We start from the raw sequence: 27,447 nt of genomic DNA, 5'->3' as shown, positions 1-27,447 counted from the left end.
TTCATCTTTCCTATCTCCCACCTTTCCTGCACCGCTTCTTTCTTTTGATGACTTGCTGGATTTCTGCATTCCACCACCATCTTTCCTTATGTACTTTATTTCCATAACTAACTCGGCCTCAGACCTATTCTGCAGTTCTCACACCTGCTGTTTTGAGGTGCTGCCATTCTTCTTAAACTTCACCCATTTCCTCTTATGAAATGGTAGAGCCCTGAGTAATTCCAGTCATCTGCCAGGTCTTCAGTCAAGTTTCGGTTGACCTTGGAGCATTCTCTGATCATTGCTTGCAGCTGATTGTGACAACCAGTGGTTTATGCTGTAGCCTACTGTTTTACTGGAGATGAATTTGCAATCACTGATTATAGCCCATTTCCCTTTCTGTAGTACGAGGAAGTCTACCTGAGTTGCATGTTGGTCACTCTTGTATGTGATCTTGTGCCTGTCTCTCTTACTGAACCATGTGTTGGCTACCATCAAGCCATTTCCCAGACAGAAATCTAGAATAGCTTATCCTCCTTTAGTCCTGTTATCCACCCATGTGAACCATGGCAGTCCTCATATTCTATTCTGTTTTTCCTGATATTTGCATTCAGATCACCCATTATCGGCACCAACTCATGTTAATCCTGCTTGATCTAGAAGGTCCTGCAACTGCTGTCTGAATGCACTCTTTTTCCTCACTATCACAACCCTGCTGTGGGGCATAGGCTGAGATTATGAATAATGCCCTATTCTTACACTGGAATCTGATTGTCATGAGTCTGCCACTAATTCTGATGAAATCCCTCACTGTCTTGTGAAGCCTCTACTTCAGCACAATTCCCACACAATTTCCAGTTTGTCCTCCTTTTAAGAAGTAGACTGTGGATCCCAAGCCAAGTGGCTTTGCTACACAATGCCCACCAGTCTTGTCTCCTGGACACATAGAGTTCCCAGCTTCCTCCTTATCATCATGCCATCTACTTCAAAGCTGTGTTCTGTTGGTGAACCTGAATTCAGTGTAGCAATTCTTAGTTTATGTTTGGCAAGTTAATTGAATTTACGTCCAGCTTTTGCTCAACAGAGCTATATTCAGGTAACCCAAGATGGGCAAGTGAACACCAGCTTGCCAGTGTATATTGACCCAGGGCTGCTTGACTTTATTGTAGGCACACACTGGCCAACATACACCCCTCCTATTGTTAGTGTGGATCCCTTGCATTGGTTAGAGTAGGCCAGGTTCTCAACCCAGTTATCATTGGCAAACACATATGCCCATTTGGTGGCATTAGTCAATGCAACCATATCACCTGACGACAAGTGGCTATCCCTGACTCCTCATTACACCCCTACATCCCTATCATAACTCTAAGGTTGTGCAGCCCTGTGTATAAGCACCACAGGTCTCTAGTCATGCTGTAATATCTGTGTATTCTTCAAACAAGCATAAGAATCAATTAAAAAATTGACTTCTCCCATTTTGATTTTACACTGTGTAATTTTCATTGTTTATCAATATTTTCTGTATAATTTAAAATATAGGTAATTCACTGTTACACTCTAAAGACTAGCAAGAGTTTTGCTTACATTTACTGTATTGTATATCTATCGGAGTTTACTCAGATTTATGTCTGAATGGAATTATTTGAATATTGTGACATTTCAAATCAAAAGTGGCAAACTATTTAAAAAACAAAATGAAAAGGAAAACCAACAAAATCCAAAGGTCCAAGAATAAATGCAGAAAAATAGCAAAGGCAAGGCTCCAGTTTCTTCAACCAACACAGCTGTTTATTATCACAAGCGCTTTCACTAAATACTTCTTCAGGTGTATCTACATTGTTGCTAAAACACCCATTTTATACTGTCGTCACAAATCACATGACAAAACCATTTAACTATTTAATGAAAAATGCTTCTAAGAACATATAAAAAAATGTATACATGTAAAAATATGTACCATCAAATGCAAATGCAGAAAAATGTGTACACATATAACGCATTTAAAAACATCACCTACGCAATGGTCTGTTTTTTAAAATGGGACTCACTGGCACAAGTTCATTTAAGCCATGTCCTACATCAGCCATCAACTTCACAATCCAGTTTTCCTCTAACTCTTTCGTTCTAGCTCTGATACCACCCCCCCTTATTCTCATAACATCTCCCTAAGACCATAAATTTAAAATCTTTCACTTGTCTCAGACACATGCTTTGCAAGGGCATTAAATATGTTTTTCTTTTTAATATGATACATATGCTCTCTTATTCTATCTTTGAGCAATCTGTCGGTCTTACCAATGTAGAATTTATTACACAAGTGGCACGTAGCCAGATATACCACATGAGGGGTACTACAAGTTGCATTAACACTCAAATGAAAGACCTCATGAGAATCTGTATGTTCACATTCTGTTCCTACATCTATATATTCACAATTCTGACATCTCTTAAGAGTTTAGTCCCTCTATCTTTAGAATGCCGTATCTGATCTCTCGGTGTACACAGTCTCCTTTTCAATGACTTTTTGTTCTTAAACGTAAACTGAGGATGTGGGTCCAGAAACTTACACACATGCCTACCTGTGGTCTAGAGATTCCAATGAGTATTAATAACATTGGTATGTTTTTTTACGTCTCTTGAATAACTAACACACATTCTAAGCTTACTATTATAATTTTTATTAGCCCCAGAGTTTTCACAAGGTTCTGAAAAATAGGGCTTTGTTCTCGTACCCCTTAATTTTTCTATCTCTATCATATTACTACGTACTTCATCCTTATTGTATCCCCTTTCCACCAACTCTGTACTTACTACTTCTGCTTGTTGTTTAAAGTCATTCTGTTTAACATTAAGCCTTGACACCCTATACAACTGATTATGTGCGACATTTCTAAACACATACTTGGGATGCATACTATCTTTTCTTAGCAATATATTGGCATGACATTCTTTCCTATACATTTTTGTACTTAATTCCCCTTCCTCTCCTCTCACTATACTGACATCCAGGAAATTCACCTCACAGCAAGACCAAGTCAATGTAAATTTAAGGAATGGTTTTCAATTATTAATCCATTCCACAAAATCCAGTAATTGTTCTACTGACCCCTTCCATAACAGGAAGAGGTCACCAACAAACCTTTGAAAAAACAGTATGCGCTGTTTATAGGGACCCTTTTGCACATTCTCTACCTCCCATGCTGACATCACCGCATTCGCACAACTGTTGGCATATGATGTGCCCATTGCAACACCATTGCACTTCCAGTATATTCTGTCCCTAAACAAAAAGATGTTATTCTCAAGCACTAGTTTCAATAAGATCTGTATTGGCTGTATCCTTTCTCTCATGTAATTTCCATCTTTCTCTAGTAACTCTGTGACATTATTGATTCCATGCCCATTCGGGATTACTGTGAAGAGAGAAATTACATCAAGTGTAACCAACAAAGTAAGTTCAGTCATTTCTCCCTTCCTGGAAAACTCATACAGATCTTTAATAAAATGTTCAGTATCTCTTAAAATATATTCTGACTTACTCAATAAATTCCTAAGATTCTTATCCAGAAATATGGAAATGGAGTCTGTGCACCAATCCCTTCCTGCTATGATTGGTCTCATAGTGGGGTTTACCTTACATTTATGTAACTTCGGTAATCCTTGGATGTTAGGAGTGAGAGGATTTTGTATTATAAAATGCTTAAGAAGGCCATCATCTATAAGGCCCAAACTTTCTAAATTTTTAAGTTCACTATGTACTTTCTCTATCATTCGTCTCACTTGTAAAGGGGAAATCAATTTATTGAACTTAGTGTCTTTTAATAAGTCATGCATCTTTGCATCATAATCTTCTCTACTCATAATGACTATTTGTCCACCTTTATCAGCTGGTCATATCATGATAGTGGGATCCGTCTCGAGGTCTATCAGAACTTCAAACTCTTTTTTTGTTATTATGCCATTTTTTTCTTATTCTGTTTACTTTTCTCTTCATAATACAACTTATATACATCTTATAAATAATATTTCTCAAAAGTGTTAACCAACGAATTTTGTTTAGGTATAAAAAGACTGGGCTTCCTAAAATTAAAAGGTTCTACACTTTCATTATTATCAAATTTAATTTTAAGCATTAAGTTGTGAGTGAACATTTTAATATCAAAAACAATCTCTGTAATGTGCATATTAGCTGTGGGGATAAAGGATAAACCTTTTTCCCAAATATTAAGTTCATATTGTGTTAACATATTTGATGATAGGTTAACTACTAAGTTTTTACATTCAAGAACGCTTTCTTTATTGTGTATGGACTCACCATCTCTTCTACATATTTCCTCTTGTTTCGCTTTACACTTCTCCCTCTCTGCTGATTTATGTACTGTCCTCTGCCCCCTCTGCTTTTGTAGACCTCTCCCTGGACAGAAGTGGGAAAGTCAGATTCAGCTGTCCATGTGGGTGTAAAAAAAAAGGGGGGCTACTTTACATGTTCTGCCTTCCTGGTCTGGAGATATTACCATTCTCTTCACGATGAACTTCCACTACTGTGGAGAAAGTTTTTTTCTCGCTCCAGTTACCGACGTATTTAATGAGCTGTCTCTCCCTTCCTCTGCACTTTGAATCTGCCCCTCTTCTTCTTTCTATGCATTAACAGCCACCAGATAAGATGTTGCCTCTATTTGCACACTCTGATTTGCTGAGGCCTCTGTTTCCATTGTTCTCGCTATGCCAGTGTGTTCCATGGCTGTATTGGACTCTCGTGGCCACGTGAACACATTGCCAAGTGCAAAATCTGTACGATCTCTTTGTAGTTTCTTTAGCTGAATTTGGAGCAATTTTCTAGCATAGGTTGCAGCATTAACCATCGAGTCATTTACTGGTTTTAAAGTCACTTCAGCACCATATTTTTTGTAGAGATCAACGTATTTTTTCCTAATTAGGTTTAGTACAATTGTCTCTTCCCTGCCTGCTGCAGCAACCAACAGTTTTAAATAACCCAAGCTTGTGCTCCGGTTTAGTTACTGCCATTCACTTAAAAGCATTGGATCACAGTCCGTTTGAGCAGGCATCTTTAACACCCTTAACCCACGGGGTATTACTTTCTCTGCAACGCACACTTCTAAATGAAACTTTTCATACTGCACACATTTAAGTTTAAATAGATCTTTCTTCATGGAAAATAAGTCACTCTTCAGTGCAATAAAGTCAATATTAGGAAAATCAGTTCCTTCCACAGTACATGTATTTTCAAGCAGTGGATTCTTATTTTCACTCACCTTATAAATGAACAATTTAATATTAGATTCAGTCCATTTAAAATCTGTTAATACTTTTGAGAAACTTTGTTTAGAAGATGTATACAAGTTGTATTATGAAGAGAAAAGTAAACAGAATAAGAAAAAATGGCATAATATAACAAAAAAAAAAGAGTTTGAAGCTCTGATAGACCTCCAGACGGATTCCAATATTATGATACGACCAGCTGATAAAGGTGGACAAACAGTCATTATAAGTAGAGAATATGATGCAAAGATGCATGACTTATTAAAAGACACTAAGTTCTAAAAATTGATTTCCCCTTTACAAGTGAGACAAATGATAAAGTACATAGTGAACTTAAAAATTTAGAAAGTTTGGGCCTTATAGATGATAGCCTTATGAAGTTTTCCAGGAAGGGAGAAATGACTGAACTTACTTTGTTGGTTACACTTGATGTAATTTCTCTCTTCACAGTAATCCCAAATGAGCTTGGAATCAATAATGTCACAGAGTTACTAGAGAAAGATGGAAATTACATGAGAGAAAGGATACAGCCAATACAGATCTTATTGAAACTAGTGCTTGAGAATAACATCTTTATGTTTAGGGACAGAATATACTGGAAGTGCAATGGTGTTGCAATGGGCACATCATATGCCAACAGTTGTGCGAATGCGGTGATGTCAGCATGGGAGGTAGAGAATGTGCAAAAGGGTCCCTATAAACAGCGCATACTGTTTTTTCGAAGGTTTGTTGGTGACCTCTTCCTGTTATGGAAGGGGTCAGTAGAACAATTATTGGATTTTGTGGAATGGATTAATTATTGAAAACCATTCCTTAAATTTACATTGACTTTGTCTTGCTCTGAGATGAATTTCCTGGATGTCAGTATAGTGAGAGGAGAGGAAGGGGAATTAAGTACAAAAATGTATAGGAAAGAATGGCATGCCAATAAATTGCTAAGGAAAGATAATATGCATCCCAAGTATGTGTTTAGAAATGTCGCACATAATCAGTTGTATAGGGTGTCAAGGCTTAATGTTAAACAGAATGACTTTAAACAACAAGCAGAAGTAGTAAGTACAGAGTTGGTGGAAAGGGGATACAATAAGGATGAAGTACGTAGCAATATGATAGAGATAGAACAATTAAGGGGTACGAGAACAAAGCCCTATTTTTCAGAACCTTGTGAAAACTCTGGGACTAATAAAATATATAATAATAGTAAGCTTAGAATGTGTGTTAGTTATTCAAGAGACGTAAAAAATATACCAATATTATTAATACTCACTGGAATCTCTTGACCACAGATAGGGAAGTGAGTAAGTTTCTGTACCCACATCCTCAGTTTACGTTTAAGAACAAAAAGTCATTCAAAAGGAGACTATGTACACAGAGAGATCAGATAGGGCATTCTAAAGATAGAGGGACTAAACCCTGTAAGAGATGCCAGTATTGTGAATATATAGATGTAGGAACAGAATTTGAACATACTGATTCTCATGAGGTTTTTCATTTGAGCGTTAATGCAACTTGTAGTAACCCCCTTGTGGTATATCTGGCTACGTGCCAGTTATGTAATAAAGTCTATGTTGGCAAGACCAATAGATTACTCAAAGATAGAATAAGAGAGCATCTATATCATATTAAAAACAAAAACATATGTAATGCCCTTGCAAAGCACGTGTCTGAGACAAGTGAAAGACAGTTTTAAATTTATGGTCTTAGGCAGATGTTATGAGAATAAGAGGGGGTGATATCAGAGCTAGAACGGAAGAGTTAGAGGCATACTGGATTGTGAGGTGGAGGGCTGATGTAGGACATGGCTTAAATGACCATGTGCCAATGAGACCCATTTTAAAAAGTAGACCATTGTATAGGTGATGTTTTTAAATGTGGTATGTGTACATATTTTTCTGAATTTGCATTTGATGGTACTTATTTTTAAATGTGTACTTTTTTATATGTTCTTAGAAGCATTTTATTTAAATAGTTAAATAGTTTTGTCATGTGATTTGTGATGATAGTATAACATGGGTGTTATTGCAACAATGTAGATACACCTGAAGAAGCATTTAGTGAAAGTGCTTGTGTTAATAAACAGTTGGTTGAAGAAACTGGAGCCTTGCCTTTGCTTTTTTTTCTGTAGTAAAAAAAAACAAGCTTTCCAAGTATAACTGAGATGGAATGAAAAGTGCAATGCTTAATAAATGTATCACAGTGTGAGTTGAACCACAACTATTTTATCTGCAGGGAAGCCAATACTGCACTGTAAAACTAGCTTCCTTTATTCATTAGTTTCCACATGAGAAGGCCATGATTTATACATTTCATTTATAGACATTTTCATATTCTTCTTCTCCTACAGAAACATTGTATGCAAAACGTTCTGCTGAAAGTAAGTACTACACTTATTCAGTGAATCTTGCTGATATATATATATTTTTTAAATCAGATATTTCCATGGTACCTAAATCCTTTTTCTTTTATTAAAAAATAGGATACACATTCACAGTAGTGATATTATTAATGGTTAATGGGTACGGAATGTTTTGACCTCGGACAGTTTTACCCCATTGAAATGGCAAAGCAAGAAAAAATAAACCACAGATATTTTGACATGAAGAAGAAAAAATGTTATATACGGCTCATGCATCCAAATAGTTACTGAGAAAATATCCAAGATTACTTCAAAAAAAAAAAAAAAAAAAAGTCATGAGGATATATGACTGTTTAAAACATTTGCATTTGAAAAACATATAATAATATTATTAATGTTAAAGTAATATTAATGTTTGCAGTGTTAAATAATTTTGATTTTAAAGTTAAGTTAAAAATTGTTACTAATTCAATTATATTTGCAAATTAAATAAAATGTTAAATAAATTAACATTTACATATAAAAATTAAATAATAAATTCCAGTGAAAAAATCATGATTGCTATGTTAAGCAATAAAATGCATTTATAAAACTTTAAAAAGATTTTTTTTTTATATAATTGGGGTCAAATAGTCTGGGGTCAAACTTGTCCACTAGCTACTCCCATAGACAATAAATGTAAATTTAAACATGAAAGTGTATACAATTGCATTAGGGTCAACCGTCCGAGATTTAATCGTCTGGGGTCAAATGGTCCTGCTTCCTGGTTAGCTATAGCCATTTCATAGCTGACATGCAATTAAATAGTATTACAAAGTAAAATAATTTTAAATGATTATCTTCACTGTACAACTTTTGTATAGTAGAGGCACAATAGTGCTCAGACTTGGTCAGATCCTCTGGGATCACTAAATGGACATTGTACTTTGCATCTCACAACTGTTAACTGTTAATTTTAGTCACTGTGCCTTTTGTTTTTGTACTGGTTTCTAAGTTTTTTTTAGGTACTGAATAACTTCTTGTATAAGCATCAAAGGTAATGCTGTACCACAAAAGAACAGCATGGCATACTAGCTGAGCTCAATGTATAAACAAAAATAGGACTTTGTATTTTTGTGGTTGTCTCCATGTGACTGAAAGGTAATTAAGAAGCAAGTGGGAGAGAAAGATGGTGAAAAAAACAGAATGGCCAACAAAGCTGAAAGAGAAAGAAGAAGAAAAAACCCAAATTGAAACAGTATTGCTACAAAAAGCGTAACTTTTCTTCAGTAGTCAGGAAGAGTAGCTGAAGACATAACCTAAAACATAATCATGTCTCAGCCCACTTTAACATACAATCAACAAACCATACTCTGGTAATGCAAGTTACACTTCTCCTTACCTACCACTGAGATAAGCAGCCCTAAGGACTTTTTCTATAAAATAATTGGCAACCTGGCCTTTACAACATAATAGGACAAATTGTCTGTAATTGCACAGTATCAATATTTAAATTTATTATAGATTATATAAATACTAGGTTTGTTAAACCTTAAACTTAGATATTTAATGGTACAATTTCAGTTTATTAATCAATACATACAATTTTTAAATATTATCAATACTAAATTAAAATTACTTTGAAAAATGTGGGATGCAGTGAGTTTTCCAGTAGTTTTAAATCTCATTTTAACTCCTCAGCAGGTTTATATCATTTCATCGAGTTTTCATAACTCGAAATTTCATATGGTGGAGACCATATGATGGAGTACGAAAACTCGACATAAAAAAAAGAAATGTAAGTTTCTGAAAGTGGGCAAGCCCACCTGCACTCGCACTCCCTGCAGATTATATATACCAACTCCTAGATCAGACTACAGTGGGGAAAAGGGTAAATTCCCTTTAGAAGCAGTTCTGTGTAGATCATGGTACATTGGCAATCGAGAATTTTCTCCTTTTCCCCACTGAAGTGTGATCTTAGTGTTGGTATATATAACTTGGCGGGGGTGTAGAGGGCACAGGGGGCTTACCCACTGCAAAAACATACATTTATTTTTTTATTTTGAGTTTTCAGAAACTTAATCATATCATCTCAACCATAAGAATTTTGAGTTTCTGAAACTTCATTGAAATAATATAAACCCCTCATCAGCACTATTATAGCCATGCCCTGTCATTTTTAACCACTTTGCTCACATGATGGGATTGAGACTGCTGATGTCGGGAAGCAGTCATCAGAAAGATTTTGTCTTAACCTTAATATTTTCTCTCTGCATATTTCAAGGATTGAACAAAAAATGAGCCTTTGTGATCCATTGTTAGCTGATCTTCTGAGTCATGTTAAACTCTCAAAATGAATTGTTCCCTTGTAATCAGTTGCCTTTCTAAGTTTTAGTCTTCTCCAAGAATCAAAAGTAGAATTTGCATCCCACACATGCACTCCCAATCCTTTCAGATGAGAAAGTTGAGTGACCATTGCTTCAACATTCCTCTCCCATCCTCATTAGTTCTTGTGGTACCAAAGCTGGTGTTGGAACTGGGAATGTAAGAGTCATTAAAAAAAAACTGTACCTCTTTCTACTTCATTTTGCTGTTTACCATATTTATTACTGCTTGTTGGTAGTCTTACTAAATTGAGGACAGTATTCTACTGAATCACTGATTTATTAGTGCTGTCTGTTACTGTTGTGATTTGTGAGCTATTGTTTCAAAGCAATCTCCTGATTAACTATATTTCATTGCTCTCTGCTGCAATTCATTACTGTTTAATTGCATTTTACTGCATGTTGTTGCTGTTTAACTCTATTGAATCATACTGCAAGTGGTATTCTTTTGACTACAAGTGATTAATCTGTGCTTCATTGTGACATTTTTCTGAGTTCTTAACTGTAAAATTGAATAGAATAGTCTAAATACAGGTCTACAACATTCAGAGCTTCAGCTGCAGTTTTAAACCCTTTTTGAGGTAATCCAGCTTTTTCTGCAAAAAAAAAAAAAAAACGTTCTAAGCTTTTTTCTGCCATTCCTGTTACTAGAGTAGTCCAAATACAGATTTGCTGTATCCAGGACTGTTTTGTAAGTTTTTGAGATCCCCAGACCTTTTTCTGTGTTAGATGGAAGCCTTACAGCTTATCAGTGGGAGTGGTAAGCACTAGGTAGACTCATAACAGGAGGGGTTTCTGGCTCTGAAATTGTTTATTGGCTGTTTGGGCAGTTTTTCTGATCCCTTTCAACTTTCTGGTTTAAAAGCCCATGTTTGCATGGGTCTGCGCTTGTTTAAGCTCTGCCGCCTACAAGAGCAAAAAAAAAAAAAAGGAGAATGAGACTTTAAGTGCCTCTGTTTTGATATTTTTTGATTATATTGCTTTCTGCACTTAATTTATTTATTTTTTTCATTTAACTGCATTTATTTTAACTGTATTTGCTTTAATATTGCTACACACTCATGTGCTAGCTTGCACTGCATTTAAAGTATATTACCGATGTCAGAAAGTCTGCTTTTGAATTTTTCTCTTAAGTATGGCTAGATCTCTTCTCTGTTGCACTTTAATTAGCACTTCATCAGGCTTTTTGTAGCAATTATTGTAGCACACAAGTGCTATCAGCACTAGACGTCCTATAAGGAAACAGCTCCAGTACTTAGTAATGATGACCATCCCTCCTGGCATGTCTAAAGGTCAGTTTCCTGTGCATTCTCCTATTAACCTGGTGAACTTGGACATTCTGAAGCAGTGGAGCAAATGCCTCATGTACACAGACAACCCCCTCCTCTTACCTCCCGACATTCCGACTTGAGATATGCGCTTATATCTCCAAACTAGAAGCCATGCACTTTCCAGCCAAGACCGGAATAGCTGGTCAAGAGGAGAAGCTCAACACCTGCACCACAGCATATGGAACATGTAGCCCTCCAGAACACCCACCATCACAGCCCTCACATGAAAACACAAACAATGTACTCACCTTCACCTCTAAGGCAGAAACACACTTGACCACCACAACACAGCACAAACCACAAGACACACAGCTCACCTACACAGTGTGCCCCTCAACCTAAGCCCCTACGGCAAAACAGCTTGTCCAATATAATAATCATAGGTGACTTAATAGTGAGGCGCACTTATGTCCCACTCACTAGGTTGAATAAGGAGAAGGTAACAGTCTGCTGTCTATCAGGTGCCAGAATCCGACATTTATTTATTTGCCATTTGTTAACAGGGTTGGTCTGGTTGGGCTGGTAGCCTTTTTCAACAGAGACCCGAGTAGAAAAGCTCCAATTCCAGTAAAGCATTTTTACAATCAATAGGGTATTTGCATATACAATCAAATACAGCATTTAGAACATACAACCAAGAGAAGGTAGCATAGTGTGTAGATAGATAACTGCAGAGATCTGGCGAGAGAAAGCTCCCATTACAAAAAGCATTGTTACAATCAATAAGGTATTTACACATACAATCAAATACAGCATATAAAATATATACAAGCAGGAGGAGGTAGCATACTGCATGGATAGATAACTTTTTTTTCTTACAATATATAGCAAGGAAAAACAAAAAAAAATAAACATAGAAATAAACAGTTGCATTTCTTACAAGCAAATGAAGCTCACTGAGAAATCAAATAGTTTGGAATGGGAAAATGTTGACAGCACAATAAACACATAACACACGCACTCAGGTCACTCTACAAGTACAAGTATGACACTGTCATTGTCCACATGGGTGTGAAGGACTTGAACTGCACCTCCTTCGACTACATGAAAAGAGACATGGTGGAGCTCTCGGATTATGTGACCCAGGCAGGTTTGACCTAGCCCTGAGCAGCATCATACCATTGCCCAGAATGATATGGCAGTACAAACAGAAAATAATTGACTTCAACAATTGGGTAAGTTTCTGGTGTCATTCTAAGGGGATCCAGAATCTGTCTGCTTGGGATGTCATGATTGACAGACCTCGATGCTTTGCCAGAGATGGCCTGCATCTGTCATCCCTGGGTTTCCGGGTACTGGCTAAGGCTCTTGCCACCCCTAAAGTGCCTTTTTTAGGTGGTGTTCCAAAGAGCAAATTACCACCATAACAGCTATAAATAAATGTAATCTGAGGGTCATGCTGCTCAACGCTAGAAGTCTAAATCTCAAGATGTACTCACTTGAAGCACTCTGCAAAATGAAGAACATCGACATTTGTGCTGTAACAGAGACCTGGTTTAAAGCAGCAGAAAGCACCGCTGCTCTACCAGGCTATAACTCATTCCACACCTTTCGGTCCCAGAATGTGTCTCCATATTCATAAAGGATATGCACATCTCCAGACTAGTAGCCCAGCATAACGCATCTGAGATACTCCAGGTGCAACTAACATTGGGTAAGATGGCGATTCAGGTCGTAGCCTGCTATAGGTCCCCAACCATGTCCCAAGACTCTCGCTCCACATTCCTAAGCACCCTGCAAACTATTAAGATCCAACCCAACACTCTCATACTAGGTGATTTCCACAATCCCTCCATCAACTGGTAAAACCACTCATGCACCAATGCACTAGCCCAACGCTTCCTGGAATGCATCACTTCCAATGCTCTGGACCAGCTCATTCTTACCTGCACTAGAGGAAGCAACATCCTTGACCTGGTTATTCCTAACATGGGCAACCATTGCTCTACACCAGTAGTCAATTCCTCCCTGGTTAGATCCAACCACAAACTAATCACCATGGAAATCCACACCTCACCCACACCACCCACAAAGGTATCCACCATGAAAAACTTCTCCAAAGCTGACTTTGGACTCCTAAAAACAGAGGTGGCTAACTTCACAGCACCCATGCCAATGGAAAATAGATGCATGACTACCGGATCATGCACCAATGCACTGTACAAACATACATAAATACATGGAACTAGCCATACCCAACAGAACCAAGATGCTCTCCTCCAAGAAAAGGAAGTCAATCTGGTGGTCCCTTGCCATTAATAAACTCTACAACAGAAGGAAGAAACTGTTGCAGAAAAAGGTGAAGTCCCAAGACTGGAAAAATTCCCTTATTAGCCTCAACAAAAAGTTGAGATCCCTCATCAAAACCTCCAAAAACAGCTATGAAGGCAGAATTGTGGCAGACACTAAAAACAACCACAACACCTTCTATAGTTATATCAAGAATCTCCACAGCAATACCCAGATTTGCTCTGAGTTACTGCACAATGTTACCTCCTATACAGAGCCAACAGATATTGCCAACATACTTGTTGACAGGTTCAGTGCCAACTTTACCCCCCCCCCCCCAAAGTACCAATTTCAATACCGGAAGAATGCCAGGCACCCAGCATTACTGCAGCACAGGTTAAAGCTGCATTGTCCAAGGCCAAAAATACAGCTTCCATGGCACCTGACAAAATCCCTGGCTGTGCTTTATATGAATTACATCTATGTGCCCTGTTCAATCATAGCCATACTTCAGGCTTTGCCCCTACCGAATGGCTGACTACTACAGTCATTCGTCTCCTTAAAGGAAGAGCGACTACAGACCCTGGAAATTATCATTCCATTAGCCTGATGAGTCTAATATATAAGGCTATGGAGCACGTCATTGTCATGGACCTAATTAACAAGAACACCAGGAATATCCAAACTCTAGATCCCATGCAATTTGGTTTTGTGAAAGGTAGATCATGCCTGTTCAACCGGGTTGACTTCTTTGGCTCAGTCACCATATCTGTGGATGATGGTAAGGCAAGTTCATACAGCCTACCTTGATATGACAAAGGCCTTTGATACCATTCTTCACTCAGGAATTATTGATAAACCCACCAAACTAGGCATCGACCCCTATATCATTAGGTGGGTTGAAAAATTATTTCACAGAAAGAACCCACAGTGTGAAAGTAGCGGACTCAAGTTAGACTGTCGACCAGTCATGAGTGGAGTCCGACAGGAATCAGGCTTGGATCCTCTCCTGTTTGGCATCTACTTCTCAGAAGTCCAGGCCAACAGAGAGGGACTCTGGCTGACCAAGTTGATAAATGACTGCAAACTGGGAGCCATTATTAACTCCCCTAGTGATGCAGACATCGTATAGAAAGGCCTCACTGAGACCAATGACTGGTGTCGAACCAATGGCCTTAACCTTAATACAAAAAAATGTCATCCCCTTTGGGAAAAAACTCCGTTCCCACTAATTACCACATCGATGGGAACCCAATAAACACTCGAGGCGTTATAAGAGATCTGGGGACGACAGCAACCTCTCCTTCGACCATCACATTGCCACTGTGGTCAGAAAGCCCTTCTATGTGGCACATATCATTACCAATGGTTTTGCATCCAGGAAAAAAGCGGTCATCATTTCTCTCTACTCTTCCCTCATTAGACCAATCATAGAGTATAATGCCCCATTTGGCATGTACCTCACTAGTCACCTGCCAACAGCTGGAGAGGCCACAAAAGTACCTCACAAAGAGGATCATAGGCTTTAAACACATGTCCTACAGTGACAGAGTCAAAAAACTCCAGCTATTCTCTGTCTCATATCGTTTACTAGGAGGCAATCTCTGCTTGACTTACAAAGCCATGTCTGACCCAGCTCAGAAATGCTACATTTAAAGAAATCCCAATTCCTCCACACCACACACTCCAGAGACCTCAACCTCATTACCATAATCAGCAGAACATGCTGGAGGGACAGGTTCATAACCCAGAGACTGCCCATGATCTGGAATAGACTTCCCATACATGTCAAGCAGAGCACATCACTGGCCTTCTTCACGAGAACTCTTGAGTGAATGGAAAATAGAAAGTTCACCCCGGGGAATCACTCCAGTGGCGCTGCTTGATAGAGGCACTAGGAACTAACATCGGGCGGCACAATGCCAGGACACTTCTTACGGCTAGGCTTGTAAAGGCTGCAGGCCCGTTAGCCTAGTACATACCTATGAGCCTAGCTATTTATCCCTGTGTGCTACAGAGGTAGCAGATCTCATTGTTATTGATAGAACTGTACATAATTTTATGGTACCAAAAGCTGTCAAGTACTAGTTTATATTAAAGTTAATATTGCTAAGCAAAAGTATCTCTGCTTTTTTCTTCTTAAGTTTTGGCATAAGGTAATGACGTATAAAATTCATTTATGAATATTGTTTATTTTTATTCTCCTGCAGCTGCAGCATATATGCCATCATATGAAACATATACTTCTGAAAGTAAGTAGGACATTTATTCAGTAAATCTTTTTAATTTTAAATAGGATAGTACTGCAGTGCCTAAATGTTCTGTTATTAAAAAAAAAAATCAGAATAATCAGCTCAGAGGGAGTGGCCAGCATGGCCAGCTGAAAGCAGCATACAATGTCTGCTCTGCTTCATTTCATTATTCTTGACAGCATTTGTTTGTTACTTTTATAAATTGTCAATTAAAAGTTTTGAATCTAAAAAATGGAAACTATTGGGATCATTTTGGTGTAACAATTAAGTGATATTTCCTATATAATCCTGTCAAATTTCAAGAGGAAAGAAATAAGGGGAAGATCTCTGAAGGAAAATTAATTATTCTAAGACTGCTGAACAAGGCACTGCAATGAAGAAAACGTTGCAGTCTAGCCTTTCAAATATTCAAGACCTGGTTCTCAAAACAGACAAAACTGGATTATAATGTGGACAAATTAGAAGAAGACTGTGCCAAACAAATTGAACTAATAAATGATGTTCTGAAACAACAGAAAATCCAGATAACAACAATAGAAAATTCTGCCTCTGATATTGACTCCAGATTATCTGAGAGAGAACAAAATATTGAATTTTTACTACAACAAAATAAACTTATTAAGAAAATAGATGATCTGGAAAATAGAGCCAGAAGAAGCAACTTCAGAATCTGTGGGGTCCCCTTAGAAATGGATGGTGAAAATGTGGTGAACTTTCTATCTTCATGGATTCCTAAAATATTAAATCTCCTAGAAGCTCTATCTTTCAGTATAGAAAGAGCACACAGTTCATTGGCTACAATCTGTAGAAACAAACTTAGGAAATGTATCCATCCAAGATCCATCATTGCATTTTTTCTAGTCAAGATAAAGACCATGTGCTGAAAACTGCCTGGTGGTTTTCACCTCTAAAATTAGGAGACTCACAAAGCAGCTTTCATAATGATTATTCTTCTATTATAGTATCAAAAAGAAAAGCCTGCATTCCCCATTTAAAATCTCTGCTTTTTTATTCTGGCATCAAAACTCACTTGATCTTCCTGGCCAAATTAAGACTTTTTAATACAGAAGGGGGAAATGCCCATGTGATACTTTGTAAGAACCTACCATTTTTGTTTAGGAAAAAAAACTTAATAAATTCATTGAAGAAATGGATTCCAGCATCAACTTAGAGGCAAGCATCAAAAAATGACTGGTCATTCAAAGAAAATAAGAAACCCAAGATAAATAATCTGTGAGTTGTATTATAGGTTCATAGGTTCATAGGTTTATACTAGGCTATCTGCCCGAGGGCATTTACAAGCCTAGCCCATAGTTTTGTGGCTTACGCCACCCCTTTAGTATGGGGAACTATACCCATTATTTTGCTGTGCCTCTGTCGAGCAGTGACACTGAGGTAATCCCTGGGGTATATCTGCGATCTCCCATCCATTGGTCAAGATTTCTCTTGAACAAGGCCAGCGAGGTGCTCTGCCTCACATATACCGGGATTTTGTTCCACAGCATAGGGAGTCTTTGGGTGATGAATCTATCCCTCCAGCACGTCCTATTAATAGCCGTGTCGAGGTTTAAGTCTCCCGCCCTTGTGGCTCTGACGGATCTAGATTTATTGAGGTGAGGCATATTCATCAAATCTGGGTTTGACATGGCCTTGTATGTCAGGCACAGGTAACCTCTGAGCAAGCGGTAAGCGACTGAATAGAGCTGAAGTTCTTTCAGTCGGGCAGCATAGGACAGATTTTTGAGACCCTTTATCCTTTTGGTGAGGAACTTTTGTGGCCTCTCCAGCTGCTGCAAGTGTCGGGTCAGATACATTCCGAATGGGGCATTGTACTCAATCATTGGTCTGATGAGTGATGAGTATAGGGAAACTATGACCTCCCTTGATCTAGATGTGAATCCCTTCATGATAAGGTGGGCAATGTAGAAGGTCTTCCTAACTACTTTAGCTACATGGGTGTCGAATGACAGGCTACTGTCAACCTGGGTCCCCAGGTCCCTAATAACTACTTCTGTGCTCAGTGGATTGCCACCTATATGGTAGCTAGGGGTAACCTTGTTTTTCCCGAAGGGTATGACTATGCATTTTTTGGCATTTAACTTTAGGCCATGGCTCTGGCACCAGTTATCCATTTCTGTGAGACCCTTCTGAAGGATATCTGTGTCAGATGTGTTTTCGACTATGGCCCAGTTTGCAGTCATCTGCAAACTTTGTCAGCCATAACCCTCCTGTGTTTGCTTGTACTTCGGAGAAGTAGATGCCAAACAAGAGTGGGCCCAGGACTGAGCCCTGTGGGACACCACTTGTGACAGGCTTAGAGTCTGACATGGCGCCAGCAACTCTGACCCTGTGGGTTCTGTCACTTAGCCAGTTTGCAACCCATCTTGTGATGTATGGGTTAACATTTAAGCTGATGAGTTTTTCAATGATACCCGAGTGGGGTATTGTATCGAAAGCTTTCGCCAGATCGAGGTAGGCTGTATGGACTGCCTTTCCCTCATCAATGGCTTTGGTGACTGTTTCAAAAAAGTCAACCAAGTTTAAAAGGCATGATCTGCCTTTGACAAAGCCAAACTGGGTTGGATCCAAAGTCTGCAAATTCCCTATGTCTTTATTTATGAGATCCATTATGATCCTCTCCATGGCTTTGCAGATAAGGCTTGTCAAGCTAATGGGCCGGTAATTTCCAGGGTCGGTGGAGGCACCGCCTTTATGAAGTGGGACCACTGTCGCAGTGCGCCACTCCCTGGGTATGTATCCAGAGGTGAGACCATGATTAAACAGCTGTCCTAGCTGTGGGTTTAATTCCTAGTTGAGTTCGTGGAGCACACAGCCGGGGACACCATCAGGTCCCATGGATGCTGTGTTTTTTGCTTTGGAGAGAGCAGTTCTCACTTGGGCGTTAGAGATGTTTGGGGGGCTGCAATCGTTTGGTATAGATATCTCTCCTTTGGGGAGGGGAGAAGTTTGCACTGAACCTGTCAGCCAGTATGTTGGCAATGTCTGTAGGATCAGTAATCTTCACATCATTTTGAACTAGTTCTGAGAATATCTGGGAGTTTCCTCCCAGGTTTCTAACATAGCTAAAGAAGGCCTTATGATTGTCTTTTGAGTCTTTAGCTATTTTTCTCTCAAAGTTTGCTTTGGATGATTTTATGAGAGCTCTTAGTTTTTTACTTGTAGTGATCAAAGGTGTCTTACCTTTTAAGGATTTTGCTCTATCTTGTAGTAGCTTCCTCCTTTTGTTGTAGAGTTTGTTTATGGCTGGGGTCCACCAGACTGGACGCTTGCCTTTGGTACAAAGAGTCTTTGTTTTGCTTGGGATTGCCTTAACCATGCAGTCCTGTAGGTGCTGGTAGAAGGCATTTGTAAGTGATTCAGCGGCTTGGGTACTGTTTTCCGCCAGCTCAGGGGCCTTAAAGGAGACCACACTAGTCTTTAGAAGTGTGAAGTCGGCTTTCGAGAAGTTCTTTACTGTGTTTTTTTTATTTCAGGTGGGGGTGGGATGAGGACCTCCAGCGAGATTAGTTTGTGATCTGATCTCACCAGTGAGGGGTATACTTCCGGTGTTGAACATTGTGCTCCCATGTTCGTGATGATGAGATCAAGTATGTTTTCTCCTCTTGTGGGGATGGTGACCAGTTGTTCCATGGCGTTTGAGTTTATGAATTCCAGGAACTTTTGGGCTAGGGTGTTTGGGCTTGAGTAGTGTTCCCAGTCTATATTAGGGTAATTGAAGTCACCTAGGATGATGGTGTTTGGAGATACATTTATCCCCTCCAGTGTTTTCAGGAAAGCCATGTGAGGTTCCTGAGTTTGTGAGGGTGGCCTGTAACATGCTACAATTTGCAGAGCAGTCTTGCCTATGGTTAATTGCACCTGGATGGTCTCCAATGCATCGTGCGTTGCCACCAATCTTGAGGTGTGGGTGTCCTTGATGAATATGGATACCCCCCCCTCCTTTCTTGGTATTGTCCAGATTTTGGGGCCGGAACGCATGGTATGAGGTAAAACCTGATAGTGCTGGGGTGCTCTCAGGAGCCTTGAACCAGGTTTCTGTCACAGCACAGACATCGATGTTCTCCATACTGAGAAGGGCCTCGAGTGTGTGCATTTTGAGATTGAGACTTCTGGCATTGAGCAGCATTACCCTTAGTTTTTTCCATTTTTGTGTTCTAGGGTGGTAGGTTTAGAATTTGAGCCTTGCCTAAAAAGGCACTATGGGGTGGGAAGAGCCTTTGCCAATATCCGGAATCCCAGGGGTGACAGGTGCAAGCCGTCCCTTGCGAAGCAGCGTGGCTTGTCCAGCATGTCATCCCAGGCAGACAGACATTGGATCCCCTTTGAATGACACCAGAGTTTAAGCCAATTGTTAAAGCTGATCATCTTATCTCTGTATTGTGGCATCATTCTTGGTGAAGGTAGGATACTGCTCAAGGTCAGGGTCATACCTGCCTGGGCTACATAATCAGAGAGCTCCTCAATGTCTCTTTTCATGTAGTCCAAGGAGGTACGTCTCAGGTCGTTAAAACCAGCGTGGACAATGACTGAGTCGTATTTGTACCTGCTGTTGAGAGGCCTGAGTGCTTGCGTTATGTGGCGGATTCTAGCGCCCGACAGGCAGCTTACTGTAACCCTCTCCTTACTCAGTCTGGTGAGCGGGACGTCAGTGTGTCTGACTATGGAGTCACCAATGACTAGTGTGTCTGGCATTGTGTTTGGCCTTAAGGGCTGTGACTGTTTGACACTCTGACTGTGAGGTCTATGTGTTGCAGGTGTTGTGTTCTGAGGTGGTAGTTGTTTGGGTGTCTGCTTTGGTGGCCTCTGCTGTTTTGGTAGATTTTTGATCAGAGCCTCTGAGTATGTCTTTGTGTGTTTATGTGTATGATTTGAGGTTGTGATGGTACTATGTGAGACTGGGTCTATAGTGTGTGTGGTAACCTTCTCCTCCTGTCTGGTCTTGCCAGTCCTATGTTGTGTGAGCTCAGCCTCCAGTTTGGCCGTATAGTTGCATCTCTCGCATGTATTTGTGTTTTGTGGGAGGAGGAGAGGGTTGTCTGTGTACATGAGGCAATTGTATACTGTAAAATATTGCATTTTGAATACAGTAAATCATAATACTTAAGCAATACAGCCATCCACATTAACACAGACACCCTGTACTCCCTCCAAATATTTGTACAGCAGTATATAGTAAAATGCTGTGTATGATACAAGTAAGAAATAAAATTTGTACAGAAATATGTGTTAAAATGCTGTGTATGATACTAAAGAGAGATTGAGAGATTTTTAAATGCTGTGCTTTTATTATATAAAATATTATCCTTCTCTCTTTCAAATGCTATTTTGTTATTAGTGGTGTTGAAGTGCTTTTCTCTTAATGGGGATTAATATTTTAATGTATAGAGCCATGTACATTGTCTTTAACTGTTTTCAAACTTTAGAGGTGAAAAAGTGTTGAACGATGTTTTTTTGGTTCACTTGTGGCCTGTATAATACATCAGCATGATTTCCTAGTTTAAATGCTTTCTTCTTACAGTCTAAATTTCCCCTGACTTAGTTTTGAAGGGTTTTTTTTTTAAGCATTTTGAAGTCTGCTTGAGCTTCTGGGTGTTATGAGTGAATCCATGAAGCAAACTGGGACCTTTGAACTCTAAACTGCATGTTTAACAAAGAAGAAAAAACAGATTTAAAAAATGGACTTGTTAATTTTTTTTTATTTACAACCTTCATTTTGCTTGAAATTAAAATAGAAGTAAGCATTTTTTTATAAAAGTAATGATTTAATACTTGCATTTAATTTTTAAAAGGTTGCAGCTTCCTGTTTACTTTTAACAGTAAAGAGGGAAAGCTTTCTGTGTTACACTGCTACACTTCTTTAAGCTGAAAACATGCTGTTCACTTAAGCTATGTTATATTATCTGTTGTTTAGCTTTTTCACTAGGAATCAATAATAATAGAGGCTAGCACAATTATAGGTTATTAATTATTACATCGTATATTCTGAGTTGATTTACTAATTAGTATCTTCCCTTTTTTCATATCTAATTTAACACATTTCCTCAGTATTTTTTTCTGATTGCAGTTGCAGAAATTAGCTAGTAGATATCATAGGTTGGTTGGTGGCTTGTATGGGAAACATAGCATATCAAAAATAATGTATTCCATGCTGAAGATTTGTGAACTGTGGTCATTGTATCTAAGTTAACTAGCATTCTGTTGTGCATAGCAATTGCCATTATGATTTTCACTAGAATCTGCACAGAACAATACTATAGAATGTCATTAACACAACTCATTTTAATTAATAACAGTATACAAGTATCTCTTCTTAAATGTTAATGGATTAAATAACCCTATGAAGCGAAGTAACATAAATAAGTATTTATCCTTGCATAAGGCTGACTTATATTTGTTCCAAGAAACCCACTTACTGTCAAAAGGCTTAAATAGATTGTTAAAAGACTATTCTGTATTGGCTAGCTCAATTTTTAAATATAAAGGAAGTGGTATTCTTGTTCTATGGGAAAAAAAAAACTTTAGGTATACTTGAGATTATAGATTCATATTCAGATGATGATATGCTTGGGATAGTAGTACTAAAACTTGGAAAAAAATGTATACACTGGCATTGGCACAAAAACTGTAAAGAAATATTTAGATATTATGACCCTACACTCTGGGGTTGCGGCTAGTAACATTAACCAGTGAGTTTAATTGTATGCTATCTCATAATTATATCACAAACACTAAATATTTTAAAATATTTTCAATAGCTAAGCATTTAAGCAGTTATATAATTACAAGAAACTTGAAGGACTTATTTGAAATAAAATCACCTTCATTAAAATTCAACCACTACTCCTATAGATTTGGTACTCAGACAAATATAGATAAAGTTTTCGTAGGCAGTTCTTTACTATCTAAAGCAGATAATATATTGATTGCTTTGTGCCCTTTTTCAGATAATAATGTTGTTAATATTAAAATATCTTTTAGCCCCAACAATCTGAACTTTTGCTAAAGAATCCCGGCATACATAATTAAAGTAAACATCCTTCAAGAATGTTTTTTAAGGGAATTTAATTTCATGCAATTAAATAATAATAATGAGGTCTCAGACATGATCTTGTGGGATACATTAAAAGGTGTTCGTTATGGTAAAGTTAAAAACGGGTTCTTATCCAAAAAAAGGAACGGGATAAGAAACTGATATACAAGAAGAAATTGATTAGCTAAAACTAAATCACAAACTAAGTGATAAAACTGCACTAACATTAAAAAAATAAAGACTACTAAGATAACCTCCAACATAAAATCTCTATTAATCTAGAAAAAAATCAGACTACATACTCATTAAACCCTAAAAGTTTACAAAAAATAGCAGTCAGATTGAAGTATCTAAATTAATAAAATCACATCAAAGAAATTATATATAGATATAATACATCAATCAAAGCCTCATATTTAAATTGCATACTAAATTGTTTCAAAACGCACTATGAGAGTATTAATAGTTCTAAGCCGAATATAAGCAACACCATGGTTATTGAGAGCTTTCTAAAAAAAACATTCAAAATATTATCAAAAGAGCAAATTAGTAAAATAGTCAAATCTGTCACCTTTAAAGAATTAAAAGACCAAATTAAAAATCTAAAGACCAACAAAGCACCAGGACTAGATGTAATAATCCCCAAGTTATATAAAGTTCTTCCTGATAGTTAACTTAAAATACTTATTTCCACTTTCCGTGAAGTTAAAACTACATCCAGTATACCACCTTCATGGAAATATTCCTTAGTTTCTCCCATTTTAAAACCCAACAAAGATTCCACATTGTGTTCATTTTGTAGACCAATATCTCTCTTGAATATAGACTACAAGATAATTATGTCTATTCTGGCCAAAAGACTGAATACCATAATCTCCGAGCTTATACATGAAGATCAAGCAGGATTCATTAATAACAGGAAAGTGCATAAAAATAATAATATAAGGTTTTTCTGTATTAAGCATTACTAATAAAAAGAATGAATTATCTTTAAGTCTTGATATAGATAAAGCATTTGATTCTATAAATTTGTCCTATTTATTCAAAGTACTGCATGTTTATAATTTTTTTCCAGAATTCATAGTATGGGGGAAGCCCGAGGGACCAAACAAAGCCAACAGTGGGTAAATTTAGCATTACCCACACCCAGAAGTGGGTTATTGCTATTATACCATGACATTATTTAAGAAAAGAAACTATTACTTTTCTTAAATAATGGCATAATATAATGCCTGATGTTAAGTTGTCTATCTCGCCTTCATTCTTGCTGGATGGGTTCCTCTAAAAGCTCGAGTTGGTTCCACCCTTATATCCCACAATGCTAGGCGAGGAGTTACCAGATCTCTCGCTTTGCGCACAGCTTCGAGGTTGTTGGCTCTACCCGGTTCTGTGTTGAGTTTTTTTTTTCTTCTAAAAAGTTACTAACCCTTTTAAGTAAATTTCTTCTTAGTTAGTGTAGATTACAAAACAAAGAACCTTTTGGTTCTTTTGGGCCCCCCTGGCTTCCCCTTCCCTAGTGGAGTGTTGTGTTTTTGTTTTTACTTTTTTTTTTTTGTACTTTAAATTCTAGTATCACTACTAAATTTATTATTTTTCCTGACAGGGTATAACTTGTGTGTTTGTGTGTTTGTGTACACCTGTCAGTTAGGAAATGTCTAAAGAAGCTCAGAAAATGTCCTGACAGACGCCACACACTTCTTGTGTCTTGTGTGGGGGGTTTTACCTGCAGAGGACTCTGTGTGTGTGTGCCATGGCTTCAGCCCCAGTCCTGCAGGAAAAAAAAAAAACAATTCTGAGAGGAGTATTGAGGATTCCCCGTTCCAGGATTAGGTCAGTTTCAACAGGGAAGCCATCCCGCCTCTCGAGGTCGACCCGCCGCTTCCTTCTCAGGTTGCTCAACCTTTGCCTTTATCGAGGTCTAGGTCACATCTCTTAGCTCCCGCCTTCTCATTCAGGACTCTGTCTGTCTGAACTCTCTAGGTCTAGGTCACCATCTCTAGCTCCGTTCATTCGCCCAGGATCTCCCTGCTGCTGAGCCGGCCAAAAATCTCATTCAGGTCGAGGCTGTCCGATCATGACCTTCAGAGGGTAGTGAGTCGACTACTAAGTAAGGCACTAGCCCAGATGCTTCAGAGCCCGACTCATCAGTCGGTGCCTGCCCCGTCCATCAACTCTTTCCTCCTTCACTCTTTTGAGTTACAATTGTCTTCTTCTTTGGAGATCGGTGGCGGACTTCGTCGGGTTCGAGGTGTGAGTGCGACTCTCCCTCCCGACCCCCTCTCTCGTCTCGGGCGCCGCGCTGCCGCTCCATGGAGGAACCTCGAGCCATCACTGTCGGGGGTTCTTAGCTCGCTTGGCCGGGGACCTCTGGCTCTGTCTGACAGGGGTGCATTCGAGGTCATGCGGAGGTGTTAGAGAGCCTGGCTCTACTCCACAGTCGGCTCCCTCTATGCTGCCTCAGAGAGCCAGCTCCTCAGGAGCCCCTGTGGGATTTTCATCTTCCGAGGCCTCTCCTGATTTGGCAGAAGAGCCCCCTCGGAAGAGGAAGTGCAAGAGGAAACACATTGACTCACCTGAGTCTATCACGTCAGACACAGATCTAGATGATTCTGAGGGTTCCCCCCGTTCCCCTTCTGAAGATGTCTCATTTGCAGACATTTTGGAGATCCTGAAACAGAGGGGAAATTGGCCAGCCCTCAACCCTTCGGAGGACGAATCTGTGTATCTTGAGGCGTTTGGCTCTCGTCCTGCCACCTCCTGGGTGTCCCCCCCCTTTGACCCCCCTCATGCAGGTGGTTGCTAAGAAGGCATGGACGGCTCCTGATTCAGTGGACCCCACTCCCAGGAGACCCTCTAAATTCATCACAGCTCCATCAGACAAGCAGTTTTTATCAAAAGGAGTTTCTGTGGATACTATGGTGGTAGCTGCTGCCACAAAGAAGGAACTGGCTGATCCTTCAGTGCCTGTCCATCCACCTAACAAGGAATCTAGGTCCATGGATAGGTACGGAAGCGGGATGTCTCCTCCCGACATTTACCATGTTGATCAAGGTTGATGGATCATCTCTTGGTCCTCAAGTGAAAGAAACTCTGACTAGGAGACTGATGGCAAGACCCTTCTGCCCCCGGAGTCCGTTTTCTTTCTCTTCTTTCTACCCTTACCCAAGGCCAGAAGGGTGGGAAGATGTGGTTCGTAAACAATCTCAAGGGACCAAAGGCAGAGGTGGGAATAACAATGGTAGGGGTCCGCCTTTCCTGACAAGCCTTTTCAGCATCCCTGAGACTGCCCATCTTCGGAGGCAGTCGGGGAAGATTGTCACTGTATCCAGGAAGCTGGTTATTCCTTACTCAAGACAAATGGGTACAGTCCATCATTTCCGAAGGGCTCTTCTATCCCTTTCTTCGCTTTTCCAATCAGTCAAAAATCCCTTCCAGATGTTCCACCCGTCAAAGGGATATAGCAGCTTTGGAAATTTCAAAGCTGCTTGCAAAAGAGCAATTCAGTCAGTGCCAGCAGACCAACAAGGATAATCTACTCAAGGTTCTTTTAGTTCCAAAGAAAACAGGGGACTGGAGACCGATTTTGGATCTCAGTGTCTTGAACAAATCAGTCAAGAAAACAAGATTTCGATGGTCACGCTGCAATCCATTCTTCCCCTTTTGGGCAAAGGAAACTGGATGTGCTCTATAGACCTTCGATGCCGCCCAGAAGATTCCTCCACTTCAGGCTGGGAACCAGTCATTTCAGTTCAGGGCCCTGCCCTTTGGTCTCACCACTGCCCCCGGTGTTTACCAAATGCATGGCAGTGGTAGCTTCTCACCTGAGACGACAAGGATTCCAGGTGTTTCCATATTTGGACGACTGGCTTCTCACAGCTCCCACCAAGCATCTCCTTCTGATGGCCAGAGATTATACTTTTCGCTTGTCAAAAACTGGGTATTTCAATAAATTAAGTCTGTTTTGACTATTACCTACATAGGCGCAAATCTAGATACTATAAACATGTCTGCAAGGCTAACGAACCAAAGGATATCAGACATTCACAAATTGGTGTCACTTCTTCTCAACAACAACAGAGTCAAAGCCAGGTTAGTTCTAAAGGTGTTGGGAATCATGGCAGCCATACCTCTCCTTCCATTGGCCAGATACCACATGCGGATCCTTCAGTGGATGCTTTTTACTCAATGGTCATACCAGGAACTTCCAATGTCTCACACCATTATGATCAGCGCAAAAGCATCTCATGTGGTGGATGTCTTCCCCAGCTCCTGTCGGAAGACCATTTGTTCCACCTCCTCCGGTTGCTACTCTGACAACGGATGCCTCCCTGATCGGGTGGGGGCATTATCAGGGCAGGACAGTCCAGGGCACATGGCAACCAAACGAATGCCACTTGCACATAAATGTTCTGGAGATGAGAGCAGTGCAAGCCCTTCAAGACTCTCTTCCCTTTGGGAACGATTGTACCAGACAGACAATATGTCTGTAGTGTGGTACATCAACAAACAAGGCGGAACCAGATCATACCCCCTGTGTCGAAAACTACTCAGACTGTGGGGGGTTGGCTTCTTTTCAGCTGATAGCAACGAAGTCCAATCACAT

The 27,447-nt window shown here is 39.3% G+C and overlaps 1 long non-coding RNA gene across 1 annotated transcript in view; it reads left to right on the top strand.

The window, feature by feature from the left end:
* Window positions 1–27,447, top strand: part of LOC122791589 — a 156,081-nt gene that overhangs the window by 75,654 nt on the left and 52,980 nt on the right. The window contains exons 2-3 of the long non-coding RNA XR_006363172.1: window positions 7,607–7,636; window positions 15,752–15,793. This is a non-coding gene — a long non-coding RNA (uncharacterized LOC122791589). The remainder of the gene's footprint in view (window positions 1–7,606; window positions 7,637–15,751; window positions 15,794–27,447) is intronic.

The sequence above is a fragment of the Protopterus annectens genome, chromosome 17.part0 (assembly GCF_019279795.1).
Source record: "Protopterus annectens isolate FY-2018-M chromosome 17.part0, PAN1.0, whole genome shotgun sequence".
NCBI classification, from domain to species: domain Eukaryota; kingdom Metazoa; phylum Chordata; order Ceratodontiformes; family Protopteridae; genus Protopterus; species Protopterus annectens.
Note: the sequence above shows the minus strand (reverse complement) of the source record. Positions and strands in the feature narration are given on the sequence as shown.